The sequence below is a fragment of the Dama dama genome, chromosome 24, assembly GCF_033118175.1.
Source record: "Dama dama isolate Ldn47 chromosome 24, ASM3311817v1, whole genome shotgun sequence".
NCBI classification, from domain to species: domain Eukaryota; kingdom Metazoa; phylum Chordata; class Mammalia; order Artiodactyla; family Cervidae; genus Dama; species Dama dama.
In genome coordinates, this window is record NC_083704.1 from 5,156,084 (window position 1) to 5,184,064 (window position 27,981).

Sequence of the window (27,981 nt, forward strand, 5' to 3'; positions counted from 1 at the left end):
AATGCAAAAGAAGAAATGTTAAGTGGAAAGACTTACCCAGTTAGTGGATAAAAACCCTCAATTCTCTAAAGATATAAACTCTTTCTGAAGCAAATCTTATAGGAAACACTAACTAAACTTAGTTTTTACTAACTTGACTGAAATTTAATTTTAAAATATAAATATACAAGAATAGATACAGTTCCAACAGGAAATACCAATGAAGAAACCTAGGTATATTAGGTATTAATGAGTATTTTAAATCAAATCCAATTATATCATGTATTAAATGGTACATGGATAAAGAGATCAATGGAACATCATAGAAGCCTGAATAAGATACAACCATATGTCATAATTCAGAGTACAATGTCGGGATAGCAAACAAAATCTTGAGGAAGCTATATACAGCTATAAAAATGGCCATCAAAAAATAATTAAAATGTATTACCAACTTAAATCCTTGCAACACAATATAGGTGGTTCAAAAGTTTAAATATAAAATATAAAACAATAGAAAATTTTTTAAAAATTAAATGTTGAAAGAATATGAAGATATTATGGTGACACTGAAATAGGGAAATTCTTTCTATTCCAGAAGTTAACTCCAAAGAAAATGTTGCTAGACTTGATTAGGTAGATATTAAGTATTTCTACATAGCCAAAAATTTTTGCACAGAATAAAAAATTAAAAACAAATCACAAGTTTTAAAAATAATTCCACACAAATGGTCAATATGATAATATCTCTACTACCATCAAAATCAGAATGGAAAATATAAATGTTTTAAATAAAGGGAATAGATACTCAAAATTAAAGTTTCAATTAAAGTATACAAATGAAACAATGCCTTTCTTCAGACTCTTAAGCATTATAAATATTTATGAAGCATGGTTGTGTAAAATCTAATTAGACTGCTATTTTCCAGAATGAGAGGAGTGATGAATTTGGTACAAGTTCATAGATAACATTTAGGCAATAACTGTGCAGATCACCATTTTAAATATATACACCAATTGACTCATGATTCCACTGCTAGGGAATCATACTTTAAATATCACAAAAAAGAGTTCACTGCAGAATTATTTATTATAGAAAAATTTGGGGAAATATAAAGAGGACTGGATACTTCATTGTTAGTGTATTGTCATAAAGTTAAGAACATGAGACACCTGAGAATGAGCTAGATCTATATAGATTGATATGCAAATATCTTGAGGAGACTGAGCAGTAAAATGCAAAATTTATATACAAAGGCATAAACACAACACATTTTGAAATATACTTGTATTGGTAAAGATGATTGCTTAAACAATCTCAGAATATAGAGACTGCATTGGGAAGGACTGGGAGACACTGACTTAAGATGGGGTGGAGGTTTATTTTGCACTATTCCATTTTATAACTATTCTGCTTTTACTATTTATTATTATTCAACATACCTTCAATATTTATCTAAGAAATTAAAATTTTACACAAAGGTGTCATATGTAAGGTAAACAAATTGAATACAGAGGATAATCAGAATATCACTAAATATTTTAACTAATACAATAAATGAATGAAGTTAAAGACAATCTGATCTGAAATAAAATTATGAAAAAGTAGTAAAAGTAAATGCAGAAATTAGTTAATAATTACTGTAATAGTATGAAAATGCTGCTTGCTTCATTATGTATTACTTATTGACTCTCTACTGTAAAGATATTCCATCTTTCCAGGTGCAATGATAAACCAAATATTATACAGTTTACATTCTTCCAGGGAAAATATAAATCACATGAACATATAGTTTATTCAATAATAATTACAGTAAATCCTTTAAAGACAGGAACAGTTTGCATCAGATTTATGAAGATATTGAACTTTGGGAATTTGGCCAAATGCTAATTTATTTTCTTCATGATGGATAATGAACTTATTCAATAGTTAATTTCCCTTTTTTATTCCTCCAGAGTAGCCTCATAGCATCCATCATCTCTGAGTTTCTCAGAGTGTAGTTTAATGGATTCAGCATGGGGGTTATGACTGTATATAACACGCTCAATGATTTGTCAGTGGGAAAGATCTTAGCAGGTCTTGCATACATGAAAATACAGGGGACAAAGAAGCAGACAACCATAGTGATGTGGGAACCACAGGTCTGGAAAGCTTTCCACCTCCCTTCCTGCCTCAGGTTCTTCAGAGAGGGCAGGATGACTCCGTAGGAGACAAGTGAGAGCAGAAACACAATAGTGCAGATCAGTCCTCCATTGGCCACGACTAAGATGCCAGTGACATAGGTGTCAGTACAGACAGTTCCAATAAGTGGCACATGTCACACATACAGTGATCAATGACATTGGGGCCCAAAATGGGAGCCCATAAACAGTGCTAAGTTGAATTACTGAGTGCAGAAAACCACCGACAAATGACAACAGCAGCAGCATAACACACACCCTCTGCCTCATGATGACCAAGTAATGCAAGAGCTTACAGATGGCCACACAGCGGTCATAGGCCATGACCAACAAAATGGCAATCTCTGATCCACCACAAAGAAATGCTCTGTAAATAGCTGAGTCATGCAACAGTTAAAGGATATGATATTTCCCCCAAGGAACAGGTCTAAAATTAATCTGGGAGAAATGGAAGAGGAATAAGTGGCATCCATAAATGATAAGCTAGCAAGAATAAAGTGCATTGGTGACTTCAGGGTCTTACTGACAGTTATAGTCACAGTTTCCCACAACAGTCAAAATGTAGAAGAGCAAGGGTACAGCAGAAAGGACTTTCTGTTCCTTTGGACTCTGTGTGAGGCCCAGGAGGGCAAAATATGTTACATTGTTCCTCGGTCCCACCTAGTCTGTACAGGAGCTGAGTTTACATGTTGGAAGCAGTTCACCTACAAAACAAGGTGGAAAAAAATTAAATATATTGCAAGTTTCATCTTTTTTATTCATGCCATTTTAACCATGTGTATGGAGTATCTATTTGTGTCCAACGTGTCATGGACATTTTAATTACCAAATCAAATAAGGTACAGTTTCCTTCTCTCAGTGCTATGATGCATAATGAGGGATCAGACAATGCCAGACCCATATAATAAGTGCCATGATAAGAATATTCACAAAATGCAAATGTCATAGTATAAAAATATACCAATCAATCTGAAATCAGGGAAGACTTCTTTGAGAAATCAGTGCTTTAGCTGAGTTCTAAAGAAAAAGAGAAAGAACAGGAAAATAGAAAAGGAATTCCATGAAAAGATGTGCTATTATGTCACAAAGATGTAATATTGAGACCCACACAAGCTAATTTACACATTCAGTGAGTAGATCAAACTATGAATAGATGGTCACTGCACAGAATTGTCTCAGAACACGCTGAGACTTCTTTCTGAGGACTTTTAGTTGGACATCCCTCCTTTTCCTGACCAGCAAATGTTGCATTAGTCAAATTTTTATCTTCAGCTATATCTCTACCTTAATTTTCAAACTAGTATAAGAAACATCTCCAATTTTTGACATCTGTAATTGGGTATCAATTTACTATTTATGCGAAGAGTTGACTCATTGGAAAAGACCCTGATGCTGGGAGGGATTGGGGGCAGGAGGAGAAGGGGACGACAGAGGATGAGATGGCTGGATGGAATCACCTACTCGATGGACATGAGTTTGAGTAAACTCCGGGAGTTTGTGATGGACAGGGAGGCCTGGCGTGCTGCGATTCATGGGGTCGCAAAGAGTCGGACACGACTGAGACTGAACTATGAACTATTACTATTTATAAACCTACATTTAAACTTTCCACAATAAAAAAGTTATTTTCCCTTTTATACTGCTGATGAGAATGCAAATTATTTCAGCCACTATGGAAAACAGTATGGTAGTTACTAAAAACATAAAAATAATGTAACCATATCATCTAGCAATCCCATGCCTGCACATTTATCTAGAAAAGATGAAAATTCTAAAGTGAAAAGATACACACACTCCAATGTTCATAGCAGTGCTATATACAGTAGCTAAGATATGGATGCAACCTATGCGTCCAGTGTCCTTCAACAGATCGGTGGATAAAGATATGGAGTGTGTGTGTGTGTGTGTGTGTGTGTGTATATAAAGGCAGATAAAATAGGAGTATGGAATTAACAAATACACACCACAGTACATAAAAAATATAAACAGAAAGGATTTACTGTATAGGGCCAAGAAGTAAAACATCTTATAATAACCTAAAGCAGAAAGTAATTAGGAAAATATATATATATATATGTATAACTAAATCACTTTGTTGTACACCTGAAACTAACACAGTATTGTAAATCAACTATATATTTTTAAAAAATCATTTTCTCATTTCATTGAGTGCTGTACTTAGTCGCTCAGTCATGTCCGACTCTTTGCGATCTAATGGACTGAAGCCCACCAGGCTCCTCTGTCCATGGGGATTCTCCAGGCTAGAATTCTGGAGTGGGTTACCATGCCCTTCTCCAGGGCGTTGAGTGTTACCATCTTCATTATAATTGCTCAGGCAAAGAAATCTCACATTATTTTTCCATCACTTGTTTCCCTCAAACTATTTATTGGTAATATTAACAATTTCTGCTTTCTCTACTTTCCAAATATATTACATATTTGATAATGTCCTGCCATACCCATCCCATTTCCTCCCTGGCCCACTGCTATAGACTCCTAAGAAGTCTCTCCACTTTTATTCTCCCCTTCAGCAATTTATTCTCTTGAAACAGCACGAATTATACTCTTTAAATCTTCTTACGATTATATATCTCAACTGTTGAAAACTCCCACAGTGGATTTCAGTCACATCCTCACAATTAATCACCTTTAACATTTACAGTTGCAAGAACAGTGATCTCCAATTTTAATTTGAAATAATTGAGGCTGAGATCATCTCATTAATTTGCCCCAAAGCACAGGTTGTAACTAACAAAGGTAAAACGGTGATATAAATTTGATTTATTTCAAAATGATTTAATATCTTCAAGTCACACAATTGTGACCCCGGTTATCACCATTTATTAATAACCTTACCTTGAGGAGGCTAGTTCACAATCTGTAATAAGATTTCAAATTACTCAAAATGACCTGTAATTCTCTCATCCAATATGAAAAAGGAAGGCAAAGACCACATATTGCTTCAGGAAATATTTTATTACTTTCAGCTGTCTGTCCATTTTCTCAGTGGAATATTCTATTACTCAAAAAACAGTTTTTATTTGTATGAGAGATTGTTTAAAGAAATTCCATGGTGACTGTGGAAAAAGCAAAAGCTTGCCATGTTAGGATAATTTGTCAAAAAGAACAGCAAATCCTATATTTACATAAGATGGTAAAGACCCATTTCCCAAGGAAATATATCTCAAATAACTCATTTTCCTACTAATTTCAAGATATTACAGTACCATTCACTTGTTTGGTTGTATTCTGTATGTTGGTATGGCCAAACTAGCTAAGATTTTTAAAGACATTCTTTGTGTGTGTGTGTGTGTGTGTGTGTGTTTTATGCAGTTCTGTAGACTAACAAAAGGCTTCCAATAAAATTTATACTAGTTTTTAAAAGAATATAATTTTCCTCCTATGGAGGTAAAGAACACTGGACATTTTATCCCTTCTAACCTCATTAGAACTGGAATGTGTCCAAGACTGATCCTTGCTTAATTAAATTCACTGGGATTTTCCACTAAAATCTGAGTGCATATTTATGTAAAGATCTGATTAAACCACACCACAGAATTAGAATCAGAAAGATGTAGAAGGAGATAAAATATCTTTAGAACCATGTTGAGTTTATTGACAGTCAAGAACAATATTCATTCTCAATCATTCTATACCAATGCTGACCAGTTTATCAAGTATTTCCTCACTTGCTGTAGCAAGTTTTTCTTTCCTTTGATTTAATAATCAATTAATTTTGCCTTCATGTTTTGCTAAATATACAAAGATTATATCACTTATTTACATATGATAACTGATATCCACTTTTTTTTTTAAATTTAGGGTACCTGTTTCATGCCATGTTTCATGCTATGAGTATGTGTGTGTGTGCTAAGTCGCTTCAATTTGCGTCTGACTCTTTGCGACCCTGCAGCCTGTAGCCTGTCTGGCTCTTCAGTCCATAGGATTCTCCAGGCAAGAATACTGGAATGGGTTGCCATGCCCTTTCTCAGGGCATCTTCTGGACCCAGGGGTCAAATGCCTCTCATGTGTTTCCTGCACTGCCAGGTGGGCTATTAATGCTAACGCCACCTAGGAAGGCCATGCTATGAGTAAGGACACAGCAATTAATAAAACAGGGGGACAACCTTTAAATGTTCCTCCCTGCATTTACTAATACTTATATTTCTAGAACAGAGTCAGATAACAAAGAATGAGATAATTAAAAAAAAAACTGGTTGTAGTCTTAAATGCTTCTAAGGCAACAAACAGGGTACTGTGACAGGAGTATGAGGGATGATTCTACTATAGAGAATGTAACCAAGAAGGACTTCCCCAAAATTCGGTGCTTTAGCTGAGGGACAAAGAATAAAAAGTAGCTGACACTGGAAACACAGAGAGTAAAATTAGGTAAAAATTAGATCAGTACAATTCAGTAAAATTAAAAAAATTATATAGTTTATATACTATAGTGTATATGTGTCAATTTCAATTGTCCAATTTATCCTTCCCTCAACTCTCCCCCCAATAACTATAAGTTTATTGTCTACATCTGTAACTCTATGTCTGTTTTGTAGACAAGTTCATTTGTAGTCTTTTTTAAGATTCCGCCTTTAAGCAATACATGGCATTTTTTTTTTCTTTATTTTCCTTATTTCACTCAGTTTGACAATCTCTAGGTCCATACATGTTGCTGTAATTGGCATTATTTTGTTCTTTTTGACGGATTAGTAATAGTTCATTGTATATGTGTACCACTTCTTCTTTATCCATTCCTCTATTGAAGGATATTTAAGTTGCTTTCATATCCTGGATCTTGTAAATACTGCTGCAATACCAATTGGGTTGCATGTATTTTATCAAATTATTATTTTCTCTGGATATATGCCCAGGAGTGAGATTGCTTGGTTGTATGGTAGTTCTATTTTTTGTTTTTTAAGGAATCTCCATAATGCTCTCATATTGATTGTACCAATTGGCATTGCCACCAGCAGAGCAGGATGGTTCCCTTTTCTGCACACCCTATCCTGCATTTATTGTTTGTAGAGTTTTTGATGACAGACATTCTGATTGGTGTTAGGTGATACCTCATTACAGTGCTTCTCTAATAACTAGTGATGTTAAGCATATTTTCATGTGCTTTTTGGCCATTGGTCTGTCTTCTTTGGGTCAGTTTCTATTTAGACTTTTCATTCATTTGTTGAGACTCCCCGCTCAGCTCAAATCTGATGACTTTGACTGTGTGGATCACAAAAAAAAACTGTGGAGAATTCTTCAAGAGATGGAAATAACAGACCACCTTAACTGCATCCAGAGAAATCTGTATGCAGGTCAAGAAACAATGGTTAGAATTGGACATGGAACAACAGACTGGTTCCAAATAGGAAAAGGAGTATGTCAAGGCTGTGTATTGTCATCCTGCTTATTTAACTCATATGCAGAGTATATCATAAGAAATACTGGGCTGGATGAAGCACAAGCTGGAGTCAAGATTGCCAGGAGAAATATCAATAACCACAGATACACAGATGAGACCACACTTATGGCAGAAAGACAAGAAGAATTAAAGACCCTCTTGATGAAAGTGAAAGAGGAGACTGAAAAAGATGGCTTAAAACTCAACATTCAAAAAGCAAAGATCATGGCATTCAGTCCCATCAATTCATGGCGAATAGATGGGGAAACAATGGAAACAGTGACAGACTTTATAATGAGGGGCTCCAAAATCACTGCAGATGGTGACTGTAGCCATCAAATTAAAAGATGCTTGCTCCTTGGAAGAAAAGCTATGCCCAACCTAGACAGCATATTAAAAAGCAGAGACGTGACTTTGCTGACAAAGGTCTGTCTAGTCAAAGCTATTGTTTTTCCAGCAGTCATGTATGGACCTGAGAGCTGGACTATAAAGAGGCTGGGCATCAAAGAATTGATGGTTTTGAACTATGGTGTTGGAGAAGACTCTTGAGAGTCCCTTGGACAGCAAGGAGATCCAACCAGTCCATCCTGAAGGAAACCAGTCCTGAATATTCATTGGAAGGACTGATGTTGAAGCTGAAACCCCAATATTTTGGCCACCTGATGCGAAGAGCTGACTCCTTGGAAAAGACCTTGATGCTGGAAAAGGTTGAAGTCAGGAAAAGAAGGGGACGACAAAGGATGAGATGGTTGGATGGCGTCACCGACTTGATGGACATGAATTTAAGCAAGGTCCAGCAGTTGGTGATGGACAGGGAGGCCTGGTGTGCTGCCATCCATGGAGTTGAAGAGTCAGACAGGACTGAGCGACTGAATTGAACCCATTTGTTGACTGGGTTGTTTATTTATTTTGATATTGAACTATATGAGCTATTTGCTTATTTTGTAGATAGATTCCTTATTGATTAGTTAGTTTGCAAATATTTTCTCCCATTCTGAGAGCTGTCTTTGTTTTGTTTACAGTTTCCTTTTATGTGAAAAGGCTTTTTTTGTTTAACTAGATCCCATTTTTAAATTCATGTTTTTATGTTCATTACTATACCTGGTGGCTCAAAAAAGATCTTCTTGCAAGAGTGTTCTGCCTATGTTTTCCAATTAGAGTTTTATCGTAACAAGGCCTGTGGAACTAGTTTATATAGACAGAGTAAAAGAAAGTTTAAAGTCAAAGGACCTCTCCCAACCATAAACACTCAGACACTTTATTAACAAGTTAGTGCACACTCTTCAGATGTGCTTCTGTGTGTAGATCTATGTACTGTCACTTACAGGTTTTCCTCTGTATGGAAGCATGTAAAATATTGCAATATTCTTGAAATTTTAATTAAAGGTTGTGTGGTCACTTTTTGTCATAATTTATTAAGTTTTCTTCATTTTAATTGCTACCTATTATTCCCTTTTATGTTTACAACACAATTCCTTTAATCAGGGCATTTTTGCTTGAAATTTAATTTATTTCTTGTATTCTGCCTTACACATAATGCAACAATGGCCATTACTTAAAGATATCTTTTATTTATTTCTCTTGGAGAAATCTATGTCATCATCAAGAGAAATAAACAAAAAATATGCACATGTTTAAATTTGATAGATTCTGTAGCTTTGTTGTCAAAATTCTGAAGCATCTTTTATTCCCAAAAGTAGTGTACTAAAGAGTAATTTTCCCACAGCTTAACCAATATTGTCATTATTGTATACATAGTAACCAAATTGTAAGGTAAAAAATCATCTTATTTTAATTTGCATCCATTCAATCCTTCATTCATAGAATTTTATTGATGGCATAGATAATAAAACTATGTTATTTGTCTCCAGATAGGTGAAATGAATGTAATGTCTATATAGAGATACAAATACATAAATCCAACATAAGCTATTAATAAATTGTTTAGTACACACTATGTATCAGACATTTTACTAATATTCTATACATGTTTTCTCATTTATTTTTAATTTAAATTTTACTTGAAGGATAATTGCTTTATAGACTTTTGCTATACGTCTCAGGGAACTCAAATGGAGCTCTGTATCAACCTAGAGGGGTCGGATGGGGAAGGAGATGGGAGGGAGTTTCCAGAGAGAAGGGGACATTTGTACACCTATGGCTGGTTCATGTTGATGTTTGACAGAAAACAATAATTTATTTTTTAATTGGAGGAAAAATGATTTGCAATGCTGTGTTTGTTTCTGCCATACAGTAATATGAACCAGCCATAATTATGCATATATCCCTTCCCTCTGGAGCCTCCCTCCCCTCCCCAAATCCCACCACCTTCACGGACTGCCAGGCTGGTCTCCCTCTGTTATACAGCAGCTTCTCACCAGCCATTTATTTGTTTTCCCACTTAAACCTCACAATTAACTATGATTATACATGTTTTCTGGCCTAGTTATAGCAAAAAATTAATTTGTTTGTCACTCTAGAGTTGGCGATTGTAAAAGATTTGAATGCAAGACACGAATTTGCAGTTTATACACATTTCTTGTGACTGAATTTATCATGGAGCTAAACGATTTATTCAATAAAATCCTGAATAACAGGAAGGTGACGGCAATGATTTGGATTATCATTTTTAAGGAGAAACAGCGCTCTGTGTTCCTCAGAAAACCTGTGCCCCAAGCATAGGCATCATCAGTAGACACTGTCTCCACTGAAGGACCTTAAAAGGGTTATTGCTGATGGTAAGTCTTCCCAGCTCACTGTGTTTTCCTTGAAAGATGAGTGGAGATGGAATGATCTGCAGTATCACTCTGAAATGGAATTGCTACCTTTGTAGATACAAAAACTAATGCTTCCTTGGAATGCTTCCAGAAGGAGGGGTCTTAATCCTTGAACAGCCTTTCTTGATTTTACCACCCTCTCCCTGAGCAGACTATCAACACCACTCCTGTGGGCAGAGCTGCTCACAAATAAATGTGTGTGATTACATACATGTGCATACTCCAACTTAACAGTTTCATTAAATAACTAGAATCATTAACTGACCAAAATAGAAAAAAAAAAAAAAAACACACACACATAAAGTCTTCATCAAAGACAATTACTAGAAATAGTAAATGTGTACAAGAGGAAAGTAGAAATACACATGTAACACATATACGCAGACTCACAAGGAAATTTCATAAATACAGGAAACCTAAAAGTTGACTAAAACTATCTTGTACATGGGGCTTCCCTCATAGCTCAGTTGGTAAATCATCTGCCTGCAGTGCAGGAGACCTGGGTTTGATTCCTGGGTTGGGAAGATCCCCTGGAGAAGGGAATGACAACCCACTCCAGTATTCTTGCCTGGAGAATCCCATGGACAGAGGAGCCTGACAGACTACAGTCCATGGGATCTCAAGAGTTGGACACTACTCTACTAAATCACCACTAAACCACCATCCTATACATACCAACTACTCCTGTTTCATCTTTATCTAAGTCACATCTCTGAAATATAAACACACTCTTTTGTTTGTTAATCTCTTGATCTGGATAGAGGCAGAAAGGTAGACACTTTTGATAGTTTGATAACCTGCTGAAAGAGATTAAAGTAAATCAGCTTAAAAGTTGATAGCTCAAGTCTCTTAATCCTGAGGCTACAATCTGTTTATAGAAAAAACAGGGTGAACTATTCATACATTTAAAAGTAATTTAATCATGGCTGTGTATAATTGATTCAAGAATTTCAATGATTTCAAAATAGTAGTTCAAATTAACAAGACCATGTTTAATACTCAAATAAGTTGTTAAAATCACTGCAAAAACTCAAGCTCATGGCATTGTTGTGACCCCTAAACCCAGCTCACTGTGGTCCCAGTCGGCAAAGGCAGAGACTGTGTAGGTAAATTCTCTAGGATCCTATTGGGGTAACCAAAGGTTTGACCCCGTCTAAGGTGTACTTAGGCTTCCCTTGTGGCTCAGACGGTAAAGCCTCTGCCTGCAATGCAGAAGACCTGTGTTCAATCCCTGGGTCAGGAAGATGCCCTGGAGAAGGAAATGGCAACACACTCCAGTACTCTTGCCTGGAAAATTCCATGGACGGAGGAGCCTGGTAGGCTACAGTCCATGGGATCCCAGAGTCTGACACGACTGAGTGACTTCACTTTGCCCTTTGTGAAAGGTCAGGCATGTTGAAGCATGCCCCGGAAAAGTGCCGCAGACAAGTTCCGGAGGCTGGCTAAACTTCCGGGGACCGGCCCCCTGCAGCCTGGTCCAATCAGGTGCCGACACGGAGCCCTTGGACACCAACCGCCGCTGTAGCCCGCGCTTTCTTCCTTATATGGGAAGACCTGGCTTGGACGCCGGCCCTGGCTATAAAACCTCTCCCCACCCCTCATACCTCGCAGACTCCCTTTGTCTCCTCGCTCACCGCCCCCGGGAGTTCTGCCCGAGAGCGACCGCCCAATAAAGTCCTTCATCAACGGTCCTTAGAGGTGGCTTTTTCTTCCCGCGGCGTTTTCTAACACTTTGTACTTTAGGATGTACTTGGGCTTCCCAGATGGCACTAGTGGTAAAAAAAAAAAAAAAAAAAAAAAAAAGTTTGCCAATGCAGGAGACAAAAGAGGTGTAGGTTCGATCCCCAGGTTGGGAAGATGCCCTGGAGAAGGGCATGGTGACCCACTCCAGTATTCTCACCAGGAGAATCCCATGGACCAAGGATCCTGATGGGCTACAGTCCACAGGGTCACAAAGAGTCGGACACAACTGAAGGGACTTGGCAAGCAAGCACTCAGGATGTAATTACCAGAAGTTTTCTCTACAAAAAAAAACTTTGCTGTGCTGTGGTAAGTCACTTTAGTCGTGTCCGACTCTGTGACCCTATGGACCATAACCTGCCAGGTCCCTCTGTCCACGGGATTCTCCAGGCAAGAATACTGGAGTGGATTGCCATGCCCTTCTCCAGGGGATCTTCCGGACCAAGGGATTGAAACTGCATCTCTTAAGTCTCCTGCAATGGCAGAAGGGTTCTTTAACACTAGTGTCAGCTGGGAAGCCCACAAAAGACCTAGAAATCATGAAACACTAGAGTCTCAACTTAGCAAATCCCATCATTAATCAATGATGGAGAAGGAAATGGCAACCCACTCCAGTACTCTTGCCTGGAGAAACCCATGGACAGAGGAGCCTGGTAGGCTTCGTCCATGGGGTCACAAAGAGCCCGATACAACTGAGCAAATTCAGTCACTCACTCATCATTAAACAAGTAAATCAGGGACACACTTGGAGCAAGTTATCCAGTCACTTAATGGGAGTTAATTTGATAGGACCACAGTTTCTAATGATTTTAAAGAAAAATTTAAAACAGACGATCTATGTATGTACGAATTTATATGGAAAACACACTTGTGGATGGCAGAGGAATTCAAAGTTCATCTAATAGTAAAAACAGCCAGCTGAACTGTTTATAAAATGGTGGAACCATGTCAGTCACACAGCTATAACATTTATAAACAGTTTCCAGGTCACACCTTAGAAGAAAATCATTCTTGATCCTTCTCTTTGGGTAACAGACCTGGGTTTAGAAGTCGAGTGTCATTTTAAATGGCACAGGATTTCAAAATGTGTAGACATGGATCATTTCAACTGCATCCCTTTGAGGCTGTGTCTTTGCTGACTGGGGCACTAATTGGATGAATTCCCATCAAACCCTGCAATGATCCCCTTTTCTGAAAGGCAGAGCTCACTGGAGTGAGGCCAAGCTGATTCTCCACAAACACAAAGCTAGCTTATGATATTAACCATCCAGTTAGCTTCTCCACAGCTAAGCTCTTTTCCTCAGTAGAAGAATGGCCATGCAATGATTCATCCACTTGATAATATAGATGAAGAAAAGTCATATAGAACTTGTTACTGGCCACCTAGCTAGCAGCAGGACTAAATTCTTATATCATCTAATCTGTTATTTTCTACATTTTTCAAGATTATTGTTAACATTGTGTCATATCTAAGTTCAGGACTTAGATTATAATCGATTTGAAAATTTGTCTCAGCCAGAGAAAATAAGAATTAAATTCTTTATTACTGCATAACAGTTAGTACTCTCAAATGACATGCTTTCAATTTAGAAATGATTGGGAATATAGTCAGCCTTCTTTTACTATCTTCAGTGGTAGAAAATCTGTCACAGATTACAACTGTTTCATTAATGCAGTTGTGTACAAAATCTAGGAAGTCTCCTGAGAAGAGGAGCCTCTCAATTTTACTAAATATGGTTGTCACAGGTGATGGGCCAGCTTCTGGGCTTGGATGACTGTTACTAACATTCTAGTTACTCCATGGTCTTACCTAACTATTTAGACATGATCTAGGCCAGTATTCATGAATCTTTGTACACTGTTGCCCTTTAAAAGTGTTCCTTACATATTGTCTTCCCTTAACTATCTGCCCCTCAAAAATAGTAATATCACATGGGGTTTCCCAGGTGGCATTAGTGGTAAAGAACCTGACAGCCAATGTAGTAATACCACAAATATATTTCCTCTTTATTTGCGTTATGTGTATATCTCATACATAGTACATCTCATATATAATAATACATAAAACTAGTAAGAAATATTTATTTCCCCAAGGAACTATTTTTGCCTATTAGGATAGATAACCCACCCCCAATTTCAAACACACATTTTAAAATAATGTACTTATTTTAAAAAACAAAGGATGTAATGTTATTTAAACTAGGACCAAAGTGAAATTCTACTTGTCCTACAAACAACTACACAGATCTCTATCCAATTCTTCTCTCTTGCATCAACTTCTAATAAAATGTTTTTCATCTTACCCATTATTAACAAAATTATATTTTTGCTTAGTTTTTTACTTGATTATTATCCATCTATTCCCCACTGGGATTTAAGTTCTAGGTAAAAACAACCTTTGTTTGTATTATTCAGTGTTGTACACCAACACTTTAGCTGAGTTTCAAAGGAACACGTGAAAGAACAGGAAAGATGGGAAGGTAATTCCATGGAAAAATACAGCTTCCATAACTCTCTGTCCACCATAGGCACTGAAACAGTGTATTTAAAAAAAATAAAGATGTCAAAATTACTTAAACTGAATTCACCATGCACCCATTTTTTCCTAAATATGTGTTAACACTATGAAATACCAGCAAATAAAATCCTAAGTAAATGGCACCTATTTAGCTCTTCAAGGTACTACCCTCATGCCCAAATAGAATATCAGTCTCTTCAATGATTGAGTTCCTCAGTTTTTCTCTAAACCTCTCTTTCACCCAGTGTCACCTCCTTTGAAATTTGACCATTTGACTTTTACTTTTGAGCCTATGGCATCCCACTTTTTATGATGCCCATGAAGGGAAACATACCTGCAGAAAAGACATTGTTGGATCATGTTGCCTTGACACAAGAGGGATCAAGAGAGTGCAAGTAACCTGAGAAATGAAGATAAACAGAGAGATGAAGGGAAGAAAGTGACCGTCCCATCAAATAAGAGGAGAATGCCTCAGTGATAATCTTCAGAAGTGGCCAATGATCTCATCTGTGTTTTGGTATTTTCACATCAGGAATCATGAAATGAGTTGAGTAGAGGGAGCAGAGTCTAAGAGACCTGATATGGTTGCTTAACTCACTAAGTCTCACTTTCTGCTTGTATAAATGGTGTAAAAACCTCTCCAATAACACTTGTTGCTTCATGAATAAAGTTAAAGTATGTAAAGAACCTATCAAAATATACACCTCATCAGTCAGTTCAGTTCAGTCGCTCAGTCGTGTCCGACCCTTTGTGACCCCATGAATCACAGCATGCCAGGCCTCCCTGTCTATCACAAACTCCCGGAGTTTACTCAAACTCATGTCCATTGAGTCGTTGATGCTATCCAGCCATCTCATCCTCTGTTGTTCCCTTTTCCTCCTGCCCCCAATCCCTCCCAGCATCAGGGTCTTTTCCAATGAGTCAACTCTTCGCATCAGGTGGCCAAAGTATTGGAGTTTCAGCTTCAGCATCAGTCCTTCCAAAGAACACCCAGGACTGATCTTCTGTAGGGTGGACTGGTTGGATCTCCTTGCAGTCCAAGGGACGCTCAAGAGTCTTCTCCAACAACACAGCTCAAAAGCATAAATTTTTCGGTGCTCAGCTTTCTTTATAGTCCAACTCTCATATCCATACATGACCACTGGAAAAACCATAGCCTTGACTAGATGGACTTTTGTTGGCAAAGTAATGTCTCTGCTTTTTAATATGCTATCTAGGTTGGTCATAACTTTCCTTCCAATGAGTAAGTGTCTTTTAATTTCATGGCTGCAGTCATCATCTGCAGTGGTTTTGGAGCCCCCCAAAATAAAGTCTGACACTGTTTCCACTGTTTCCCCATCTATTTCCCATGAAGTAATGGGACCAGATGCCATGATCTTAGTTTTCTGAATGTTGAGGTTTAAGCCAACTTGTTCACTCTCCTTTTAATTGCCTCTAATAATAGAGCTATTTTATTAATAAAATAAGAGCTTGGTTCCCTTAGTTAAAACCTAATATTTTTATGGCATTAAAATCCAAATTAAACCAAAATATTCCTACACAATAGACCAAAACATTATTTATGTCATTAATTTTTAGGAGAAACATATTTACTTCCCCATATATGTATATATTTTAAGAATCCGAGATAATCAGGTGGCGGTTGGCCATTGGGAGAGATTCTTGATGATGAGTGCAAAGGAACATCTAAATGAGTTGTAAAGTTCCTCCCAAACCAGAAAGACTGTCCACTGAAAATGCCAGGCTGCCTTGCATTTCTTCTGTTCTTACATCTTTCAAGTTTGCAATTGAAAATTTATCAGATCTGCCTCATTAATGTCACTCCTCTACTGAGCCTATGGTATAGCCTCTAAGACACAAGCATTGGCCTATTTCTCTTTTCAGATCCTCTGTTCAGTCTTAGAGTAGAAATTATAGTTACTCAATACTTTTCCTATCCTTATCTCTGGATTACCCTCCCCTCTTCTCTAATAAGGTAAAATGAATCATGTATCATTTGGTCTAGATTCTGTTGAAATGTTTCATTCTCACTAGCAATTGCTAACTTGATCATTTTAATAGAATAAGGGCTAATTATACAATCTTTCAGACCTAGACTTTATGAGAAAATGTTCTGTGAATGAATATGAGACAGTCATGCACAACTTAGTAAACACTGTCACCCCAATACCATGCTCAGGCATTACTGTATGTTCAAATTATGGAAGAAATAGCTACAGCTGATGGCTTCCCAGGCAGCTCAGTGGTGAAGAATCCACCTGCCAAGCAGGAGATGTGGGTTTAATCCTGAGATCAGGAAGATCCCCTAGAGAAGGAAATGACAACCCACTCCAGCATTCTTGCCTGGGAAAACCCATGGACAGAGGAGCCTGGTGAGGTACAGTCCATCCTGGTGGGGTACATCACAAAAGAGTCAGACATGACTTAGCAACTAAACAGCAGCAGCAGGAGCAGTTCCAGTTGATCACTGAGTTTTAAAAAGTGTTATTTGTGAGAAGTAACATGAGTTGGAGTGTCATAGTCAGAGGAGTTTTGATTTATGAGTTATATAGTAATGTAGGATGACTTGGTATTCTCCACATGGGTAGAGGAACACTGCAGGTATCCACCACTTTATAAAAGTTCACTTTAACCATTCTTATTTTGTGAGAAACTACATTAGTACTTGTTTTCACTAATGAGAAAAAACCTTAGAGGGATTTTTACTTTTACCACAAAAAAAAGAAAGAAAAAAAAAAAATCTAACACCATACTACCAATTTATAGTGCTATATGTGAAATAAGGCTACAACAAATTTAACACCATCTTCCTGAAGGACAAAGTGAATCATTAAAATTGCAGATAATTTTCTTGTCTATACACCTAAATATACCACAGACAATTGTGTTTCATCTGAAAGAAAGACTGATTTTTTTTTTTTTTTTTTTTTAAAGGCCTGGATTAGAAGTTTGCAGCTGCAACTTTTGAAAGGAAGGTACTTTCAATGTAATGACTCCTAACACCCTTTATGGGAGAAGTATGGATGTGACAGTTGGACTATAAAGAAAGCTGAGCACTGAAGAATTGATGTTTTTGAGCTGTGGTGTTGGAGAAGACTTGAGAGTCTGTTGGACTGCAAAGAGATTCATCCAGTCCTTCCTAAAAGAAATCAGTCCTGAATATTCATTGGAAGGACTGATGTTGAATCTGAAACTCCATTACTGTGGCCATCTGATGTGAAGAACTGACTCATTAGAAAAGACCCTGATGCTGGGAAAGATTGAAGGCAGGGGGAGAAGAGTACAACAGAGGATGAGATAGTTGGATGGCATCAAAGATGAGACGGACATGAGTTTGAGTAAACTCCAGGAGCTGGTGATGGACAGGGAAGCCTGGTGTGTTGCAGTCCATGAGGTCACAAAGAGTCGGACACGACTGAGCAACTGAACTCAACTGAAGTTGATGTAAGTTCAGTAAGTTAATAAAACACTTGTGGCTTCAATTTGCTTCTCTATAAAATGGGAATAATGATAATGAAAACACCGGTTTAGTACATGGATAAATCAACTGAAATGAATGTGTCTGGTAGATAATAAATGGTTCATGTAATGCAAATATATGTATCAGACCTACGGAACAATAGCTTTGGGCTCTAACCATATGACTTTCTTTTGAAATTTGATAAAGTATGTTTACCCTTCTAGGTTCAAATGACTCAAGTCTTGGTATGGAAAAAAAAAATTCTTTCATATTCAAGAAAAACTGTGAGCCATAAAGATATTTATGAAAATTAGTATAAATAAGGAGTAATTTCAAAGATTCTGGCTTAATTTTTGTGTTACAAAAAGAATTTGACATTGATCATAAATTATTCCCTTCTCTTTTTGTGAGTTTCTCACTTTATGCATTGCATAAAATTGTAGGGCAAAAAAAGAAAAAGAAAATTTTGGATACCTCCATTCTATTGTTCTTTCTCAACATTTCTAACTAAGAATTTCTATCCCTAATTTGTTTAAGCACAGGCTAAGCAAAAATAAAAGAAGTTCTAAAATTAAGGTACTATGGAAAAACCTATTTCATACAAGTAACAATATGAAGAATTGAATAGAGCAACAGTAACACTCTAGAGAAAAAATTTAGTCTGCAATCATCAAGTAGAGTATAATTGTTATCCTTTCCATTGTCTATTCTGAACCCACGGATATGAACATTGAAGCCTTGGTAAAGTACACTGAAGTTATCAAAATGCATGATAAATGCCTTGATGTTGTTCAGTCACCTAGTCGTATCCAACTCTTAGTATCCCAATGGACTGCAGTTCGCCAGTCTTCCCCGTCCCTCACCTAAATGTGTAGTCATTGTTAAATATTCAAAAAATGTTAATGCTTAGGACATTGTTTTCTTCTGTCTGTGATCTGCAAAATTTTTAAATTTTCTTTCACAATTTACAACAGGAACAATTTTCCCTATGTGTGTAAGTGATTACTTACTTGACATCTTGCACAAATTAAGTTACTCTTCTCTTCAACAAAATCCTAACAGCATTTTTCACTTCTGTGTTTCTCACTATGTAAATGATAGGATCTAACATAGGAATGAGGATTGTAAAGAACACAGCTACCAACTTGTTCTGAGGGTAACTGGTCACAGGAATTGTGTAGCAGAATATACAAGGGACAAAATAGAGCACCATTACTGGAGAGTGGGAGCCACATGTAGGGAGGGCTTTGCATCTTCCTTTAGAATTTCAGGGAGCTCAGAATGACTATGTAGAAGATGAGGAGCAGGAAAAAAATGAGCAAGCACATGGTCACACTGTTGGTTGCCACCACCATTCCAATCTTGTAAGTGTCACTGCAGGCAATTTCCAAGAGTGAGAAGAAATCACACGTGAAGAGATCAATGACATTGAAACCACAGAAAGTCAAGTCAACCGTGAAGAGAATTTACACAGTGGCAGGTAGGATTCCTCCAGTCCAAGCCACCACCACCAAGAGTTGACAGAGCCCCTTTTGCATGATGGTCATGCAGTGCAGAGGCTTATAGATGCCCACATAGTGGTCATAGGCCATGACAGTGAGGACTATGATGTCTGAGCCTCCTAGGAAGTGTGCCAAAAAGATCTGCTTCAAGGAGTCACTCCAGGAGGCGATTCTTCTTTAATACAACAGATGAATGATCATTTTGGGTGTAACAACAGATGTGTAAAAAGCATCTGTTAAGGCCAAGTAAGTGAGAAAGAAGTATATGTGAGCAGAAAGTGCAGGGCTGAGGGAGATGGTGATGACAATGAGCAGACTGGCCAGCACAGTGAATAGAAAAATGAACAGAAAGACAAGGAAGAGATTTCTGCAGGTGTGGGTTCTGCGTGAGTCCCAAGAGAGCAAATTCAGTCACATTGTTGGGATGCCTGAGGAGATCCATTTAGGAAGTAACATCTTCCAGGGGCCTGAATTACCTACAAAGGATTAAAGACTAATACTTGTTAATCATGAAAGGATTGTGGTCTGAATTTCTTAGCACAAAACTAGAGCAGTCACTATAACTGTGGGCCATGTCCTTGACATTCGTGCTCCAATACTTGTTTCAAGACTTTCTTACTTCTTCCATGACGACTTTTATCTCTTCAGACACCTACTAGCTGTCATCTGTAAAGCAACTCTGGGAGATCATTTGATATGCAGTTTATTGAGAAAATATGGTGTTATGTATATGAGATCTGGATTCTCTTTCTGGTTCCACCTTCATCTGATTTTACTACATTATCTCATTGTCCCAAGTTTCCAAACCCTCCTCTGTGTCTGTGAGGTTACAGATTGTAGCTATGAGATGTACCTTGTAGACTGAGAGGTCCTGTAAGCAGGTAACAGTCATTCTTTTTTCCATGAGAATTTAAATTTGAACCTTCACTTCTAACTGTGGAAAGAAAAACATTGTCAATAAATAACTTTCTAAGCAGGCAGTTAAGGGAAATATATAAATCCTTGGCAATACACTGTACCTGGTAACTCTTGGTACTTATGTACAAGAATACATATGCTATTCAGGTGTGTTTCCTCACTGTGCCTGGCATGGTGTCTACAGGGCCTGAAACCCATCAGGTGATGAGACATTCTTGGTGAATCGCCATGTTCCATGGCTGAAATTAGTCCTGCTTCCCCAGACCATAAACTTACCAGGAATTCAAGTGCTGGTGTCCTCTAGTTCTGTTTATCATAAATCTCTATGAGAAATATAAATTGTATATACATTATATATCAACTAACAAACAGTAAGCACATAAAATCTATTACTACAATAGGTACCTATTACTAGTTCATTCAGTCAACAATTATCTTTTAGACAATTACTAGGCTTATTAGTAGGTGTATTGTGTGCTTGTTTTCACAAAATCATAGCGTGTCCCTGTTAAATGCCTTTAAATTCCTGAGATTTTATTACTAAACAGCAGAAATTCATCCATCCATGATATGTTTCTGGTACATGCATTCTCACACTTTCTTCTCTCATCTTCCCATAGCTTCTATCATCCATCATTCATGGTTGTAGGGTGTTTCTGTCGTTCAGTCACTAAGTCATTCCTGACTTTTTGTGACCCCAGGGACAGTAGATTTCCAGGCTCCTCTGTCCACAGTTTTTCCCAGGAAAGAATAGTGGGGTGAGTTGCCATTTCCTCCTCCAGGGGATCTTCCTGACTCAGGGATCAAACTCTCTACTTTGACATTGATTGGTGGATTTTTAAACTAATGAGCCACCGGGGGAGCCCAGTTATAGGATACTGCATTACTAATAGAATGAGACATTTGGCGACATAATGCCCTTCCCCCCAAACAAAAGAGGACACATAAATATAGCAAAATACATTCTGTGGAAATTATCTTTTCTTTCGAAGATAAAAATATTTACTTTTTAAATTGTTTTTAATTTATTTATTTTTATTGAAGCATAATTGCTTTACAGAATTTTGCTGTTTTCTGTCAAACCTCAACATGAATCGGCCATAGGTATACATTGTTCAAAGTGAAAACTGCATGCTTGTGTGGAAACAAACTATAGTAGCTTCATTGCATTCCTTATACTGAGTTGAGAACCAGCCAACAGGTAAGATAAAAGTATAGTGTATATAAGTTAAGAATGAGATATGATTAACAAGTTATTTAGAAACAATTATAAAGATATAAAAATCAGTTTTTCTACTTCTTAGATCTACAGTATTTTTTCCTAGGAAAAAACAGTAAGGGAAAATATACTTTAAAGAGAAAAATTATTATTTATATCTCTGTTCAACACCATTATTCAGAGCGGTGGAAAATTTAGAAGCTACATGCAATGTTCAATATTAGAAACGGATAAGTAAAATATAATGCATGTATTTTATTAATGTGCAGCAGTTTTAATTTTCTTAAAATTAATGCAGCATCATAGGAAAATTCTTATGCTGTATTATTAACTTGAGAAAATTTTGGACGTGAACTTGAATTGTAAAATTATTCTAATTTAATTGTAATTGTTTTATTGTTATAATTTAAATATGCATCATTTAAAAAACAAAATATTTTTGCTTCTACATCGGTAGTATTGCACTTGAGTCTACCTAGAAGTTTTGCATGCTGAAAGAAGCAGTTTAAATCTAATATTGGTGTGAATGAGCACTGGTTATATAATTTTCAACATCAATTTAAACCTGAGAATCTATGATTATGATTTCCTGGAAAAAAATATCTCACCTATGCTCATGTCTGACAAAGATTCACAGTCAGGGCCCCAGGAAGCTGTTAGTTCACCAAGAGAGAAGTAAAGTTGTAAGCTTAGAAATGTCAACCAGCTCATCTACAATAACTGTCATTGTTGATTTATAGATGGCACCTTTGCATAGGAACTTTCTCTGGAACATTAAAAGTTCTACCACATCTCCTGTTTGTAGGCAAATTCTGTGAAGTTTTTCAACTATAATTAATTGGATCCCAGGGGTATTCACCATTATTAGCAAATCTTCTCAACAAATCAGTTATTTCAGGTACCTTAACTGAAGGCTTCCCTGGAGGTTCAGAAGGTAAAGAATCCTCCTGCATTGTGAGAAACCTGGGTTCGATCACTGGGTTGGGAAGATCCTCTGGAGGAGGGCATGGCAACCCACCCCAGTAGTCTTTCCTGGAGAATCCCATGGACAGAGGAGCCTGGCGGCCCCAGTCCATGAAATCACAAAGAGTCAGAGATGGCTGAGTGACTAGGCACACAGTCCACAGCTGAACTTCAGAGGACAACTTTTATAGCACTCATCTTTAATTTTGATCTACCCCTTAGGTGTACATGAAGACAAAACACTATGATGAGAATGAAATCCATTAATCATTTATGAATGTTGGTATTTGATAACAAACAAACTTAATATGGAGCCTAGATATTATCTATTGTAAAAGTTAATCATTTAGGTGGGTAACTATTAGATTTAAATTATTTCTCATTATTATATTTTGTTTTTTAATTGATTTATCATTCATGCAAACTATAACTTGTAGATATCATTTGCACATGTACATTAAGTGATTATATAAACCCTATCATAATATTTGCACTTCACACAAGGTAAAGGGTGCAGTACTTTTTCAAACTGGTTATACTTGCATCATTTCTGGAATTAGATTAACATGGTTGAAAATAATTCTATTCTTCAAGTATATTCAGAAATACTAGAGTGCTTTTATTTCAGTCATTTAAATTTAATATTATAATATCCTTATGAAATAGAAAATATAAGCATTGACAGACACAATTATTAACAAGGAAACATAAGACAAGGAATCAGAATGCCATTTGCAAACTCAAAATAAAAAGCCAGGATACTTATCTTTAAATTACTCTTTTACAACTAAAGTATCATGACAAGTTTAGGTTGCCATCTAATATGAAGTCTATTATAATTATCTACTAAAGTCAATATATACCTATATTTGAAATTATATTGAAAATAAATTTAACTGAATTTCAATTCAGACATATTCTTACATAGAACCACACTTGTTCACCATGTTCAAGTATGCTTGCATTAGTAAGAAGAAAAATGAGTTACACATATCTCTGGATTGGCTCCAGAGAATGTGGTCACCATGAGCAGCATGTCAATGAAGGAAATAGTTTAAGAAAACTGGTGTGTGTGTGTGTGTGTGTGTGTGTGTGTGTGTTACTCAGTTGTGTATGACTCTGTAACACCATGGACCGGAACTCTCCAGGCTCTTCTGTCCATGTAAGTCTTTAGGCAAGAATATTGGAGCGGGTAGCCATTCCTTTCTCCAGTGGATCATCCTGACCCAGGGATCAAATCTGGGTCTCCTGAATTGCAGGCAAATCTTTACCATATGAGCCATCAGGGAAGCCCATATGTATATAATGTAGAACAAGTTAATCATATTCAGTAAAAATTTTCACTTCAATAGATTAAGAGTTAAAGTAATTGACGAAGTCTATAGAGTAAAATTGGTATTCTCTACATTGTGCAATAAACTGAGTGCACAAAGACAGTTATGTAACTTTTCTCTGACTTCAGGGAGATTACAGACCAATAAGCATAGATCATTAGCCAAAATTTTATCTCATTGCTTGGAAAAACTACATAAATTTGAAACTTATCTAAGTTACCCAGTCATTCCCAAAGGGCCCACCTCCAAATATTACAACATTAAAAAAGAATTAAGTTATGAACTTTCAGTCTATAAAAACATCTACAACAGAGGAATAAATGCTCAAATACTTGGTATTATTTGATAAGTAGTATCATGTTTGAGAAGCCTTTGAGATAATATAAGAAATCCCCACATAATAGGAATTAAAATCAAGATATGAGTTTTCTCATACAGTGTGATTTGCTCGCGAAAAGCACCCACCACCTCACAACTTGAACTGCTCATGAATCCAGATTAAATAAAGCAGGCAGCATAATGTTTTATTTTAAGCCTCATTCAGAGAAAGAGAGGTTTGTATTAATGATGTCTCTGTGAAATAAAGCAATATGTTCTGGCCTCTTTATTTCCTAGTACTTATTAACAAGAGAGGTAAGAATGATATACATTGTCAGCATCTTTCCTAAAAATTCCATCACCCAAAATATCTGCTATTAAACTCTGCAGTTCATGGCTGAAGCTCATGGATTATGGTTTATGCTTAATTTACACATGAAAGGCAGTGCCTAGGTCTCTATGGAAGGCTATGAAACACTATACACAAACACAGAGATGGGAATATTGAAAAATATCAGAGTTATTACCAGATATTCTCAACTATCTGGAAGATTAATGGATGATCTTTATGAAAATGTAACTCCAAACAAACCTGATCCACTTGAGGAGATAATTCAATTGGGAAAATAAGTAAGATTTGGTTAATTTACATCATTTACAACATATTCATTAAGTTACTTTGATAACTTTTGCCTCCTTTAGTATTTATAATTCTGAAACACCATTCTTTTTTGACATTTAAATGATAAGCAAAATAATCAAAATAATATTTGCAAAGTGTCTTGCAGGTACAAAAATAAGACACATACATAGTTCAGTTCAGTCGCTCAGTCGTGTCTGACATTTTGTGACCCCATGAACCACAGCACGCCAGTCCTCCCTGTCCATCACCGACTCCCAGAGTCCACCCAAACCCATGTCTATTGAGTCAGCGATGCCATTCAACCATCTCATCCTCTGTCGTCCCCTTCTCCTCCTGCCCTCAATCTTTCCCAGCATCAGAGTGTTTTCAAATGAATCAACTCTTCGCATCAGGTGGCCAAAATATTGGAGTTTCAGCTTCAACATCATTCCTTCCAATGAACACCCAGAACTGATCTCCTTCAGGATGGACTGGTTGGATCTCCTCGCAGTCCAAGGGACTCTCAAGAGTCTTCTCCAACACCACAGTTCAAAAGTATCAATTCTTTGGCGCCCAGCTTTCTTTATAGTCCAACTCTCATATCCATACATGACTACTGAAAAAACTATAGCCTTGACTAGACGGACCTTTGTTGCTAGTAAAGTAATGCTCAAAATTCTCCAACCCAAGCTTCAGCAATACGTGAACTGTGAACTTCCAGATGTTCAAGCTGGTCTAAGAAAAGGCAGAGGAACCAGAGATCAAATAGCCAACATCCACTGGATTATCAAAAAAGCAAGAGAGTTTCAGAAAAACATCTATTTCTGCTTTATTGACTATGCCAAAGCCTTTGACTGTGTGGATCACAATAAACTGTGGAAAATTCTGAAGGAGACACACACATAGCCAAATATTAATATGGCCTATCTGTGTGTGGAGAACAGTTAACCTTTTTATGACATATTAATAATATGATTCTTTAAAATTCATAATCAGTTCTATTTCTTAAAATATTACATTATTTGAGAGAGAAAATATCCCACTACCTAAAATAAATCCATAGTATTAAATATAATTTAACTCATTATATAGAACACGAATTTATAGCATTAATAGTGACATTTTATATCTGAAACTATGCACATTTTCATAAGAAAATACAGCAATCTTAAAAATGTATTTCAAACAAAACATATACTTTGCAGTAGAAAATCATGAAAATCTTGTAGGTATGGATGCATTTTTTTCATCGTGAGAGGGTAACAGGCAGGAAGGCCAAGGGTCTCCAAACGGAGGAAAAAAGAAATCAGTGATATATTTTTTTTCTTCTCTATACAAATTTAAAAAACAGGTTTCTCTTAAAATGCTGTGTTGCCATGACACCTGGTTTCACCTGAAGCTAACTACTCTCAAATCTTGAGTTAACCAATACATTTCTTTTTTCTTATGGAAATGTTGTCTTAAGCTATGTTAATGTACCCCAGCCTCTATCTTCAAGTTGGTTCTGCCAAATGGCCTAACCTACTTACTCAGATATTGTTTCCTAATCTATGTAAATGAAACTATTTGTTGGTAATCTGCCCTTCTACAAGATTCAAGTCAACCGTTTTATGGCCAGGGATGAATTATCTGGTGCCATTCTAAATTCTAAGATATTCCTTTCTTTTCATTAGCAGACTGTGAGTGACTGTATAACTTACAGCTAAAGACTAGGACAGGGGTACTCTTTCCACCCCCCTCTGATGCCTATGTCAGAAGCTTTCTCTATCTCCTTTATACTTTAATAAAACTTTATTACACCAAAGCTCTGAGCGATCCAGCTTTGTCTCTCGCCCCGGATTGAATTCGTCTCGTCCAGAGGCCAAGAATCCCGTGTCTTATCATTCAGCAACAACCTTTCAATTGGGAGCATTTACATAATAAATGTTTTCCTCATGCCTAAGGCATTATGCTGAGTAGAAACTTAATACACTGAAAATATCACACAAGACTTTCCTGGAAAGAATAACTCTTCCTTGAAGATGGATCATATATTTCCCTGCTGTCTCATTTTCTTTTTCTGATCCAGAGCTTTCTCATGGCACTTTTCATCTCACCATTTCTCACAGCACAGATTAGAGGATTCAGCTTAGGGGTGATAATGGTATAAAACATGGTCAAGAAATTATCGGTGAGTACAGTGAAAGTAAATGGCAACCCACTCCAGTATTCTTGCCTGGAAAATCCCATGGACAGAAGTGCCTGACAGTCCCTTGGGTTGCAAACAGGGGGCGCGACTGAGCAACTTCACTTTAAGGTGGAGGGAGGTCTCACATAGATAAGAACCAGGGCACAAAGAAGAGAACCAGCACAGTGATGTAGGAGCCACTGGTGGGCAAGCTTTCTGCCTCTCATCCTGAATAAGATTCTTTAGGGAGCACACAGTGCCCACATAGGAGACAAGTAAGAGTGTAAAGAGGACCACACCAACTGTCCCATCATTGGTCAGCACTGTGAGGGCAAAAACACGGGTGCCAATGAAGGCAAGTTTGAACAAAGTGAATATGTCACACCTGAAGTGGTCAATGACATTGGGACACAGAGGGGAAGGTTGTAAACAGGAGAGGATGAAATACACCACGTGAAAATCCACCAATCCAGGCCGACAGCAACAGCAGAATACACAACTGCTGATTCATGATTGTCAAATAATGCAAGGGTTTGTAGATGCCCACGTAGTGGTCATAGGCCATGACCACCAGGTTTAAAATCTCAGCACCACCACGTAAGTGTCCTATAAAAAGCTGAGTCATGTAAACTTGGATGGAAGTGGTTTTCTTTTCACACAGTAAGCCTATAATCATGTTTTGGTGACTGTGGTAGAATAAACAGCATCCATAAATGAGAAGTAGCCAAGAAAAAAAGTACATAGGGGCAACCAGTGTTGAGCTGAACACCACAATCAGGAAAATGAGCATGTTGGCCAACATTGTCACAATGTGGACGAGCAAGAACAGGACAAGTATTTTCTGACCCTCAGTGCTCTGAGTGAGTCCCAAGAGGAAAATATTTGGTT

The 27,981-nt window shown here is 37.0% G+C and overlaps 1 pseudogene; it reads right to left on the reverse strand.

The window, feature by feature from the left end:
• Positions 1 to 1,898: 1,898 nt before the first annotated feature.
• Positions 1,899 to 27,718, reverse strand: LOC133046194 (olfactory receptor 4A47-like; annotated as a pseudogene).
• Between the last annotated feature and the right edge of the window lie 263 nt (positions 27,719 to 27,981).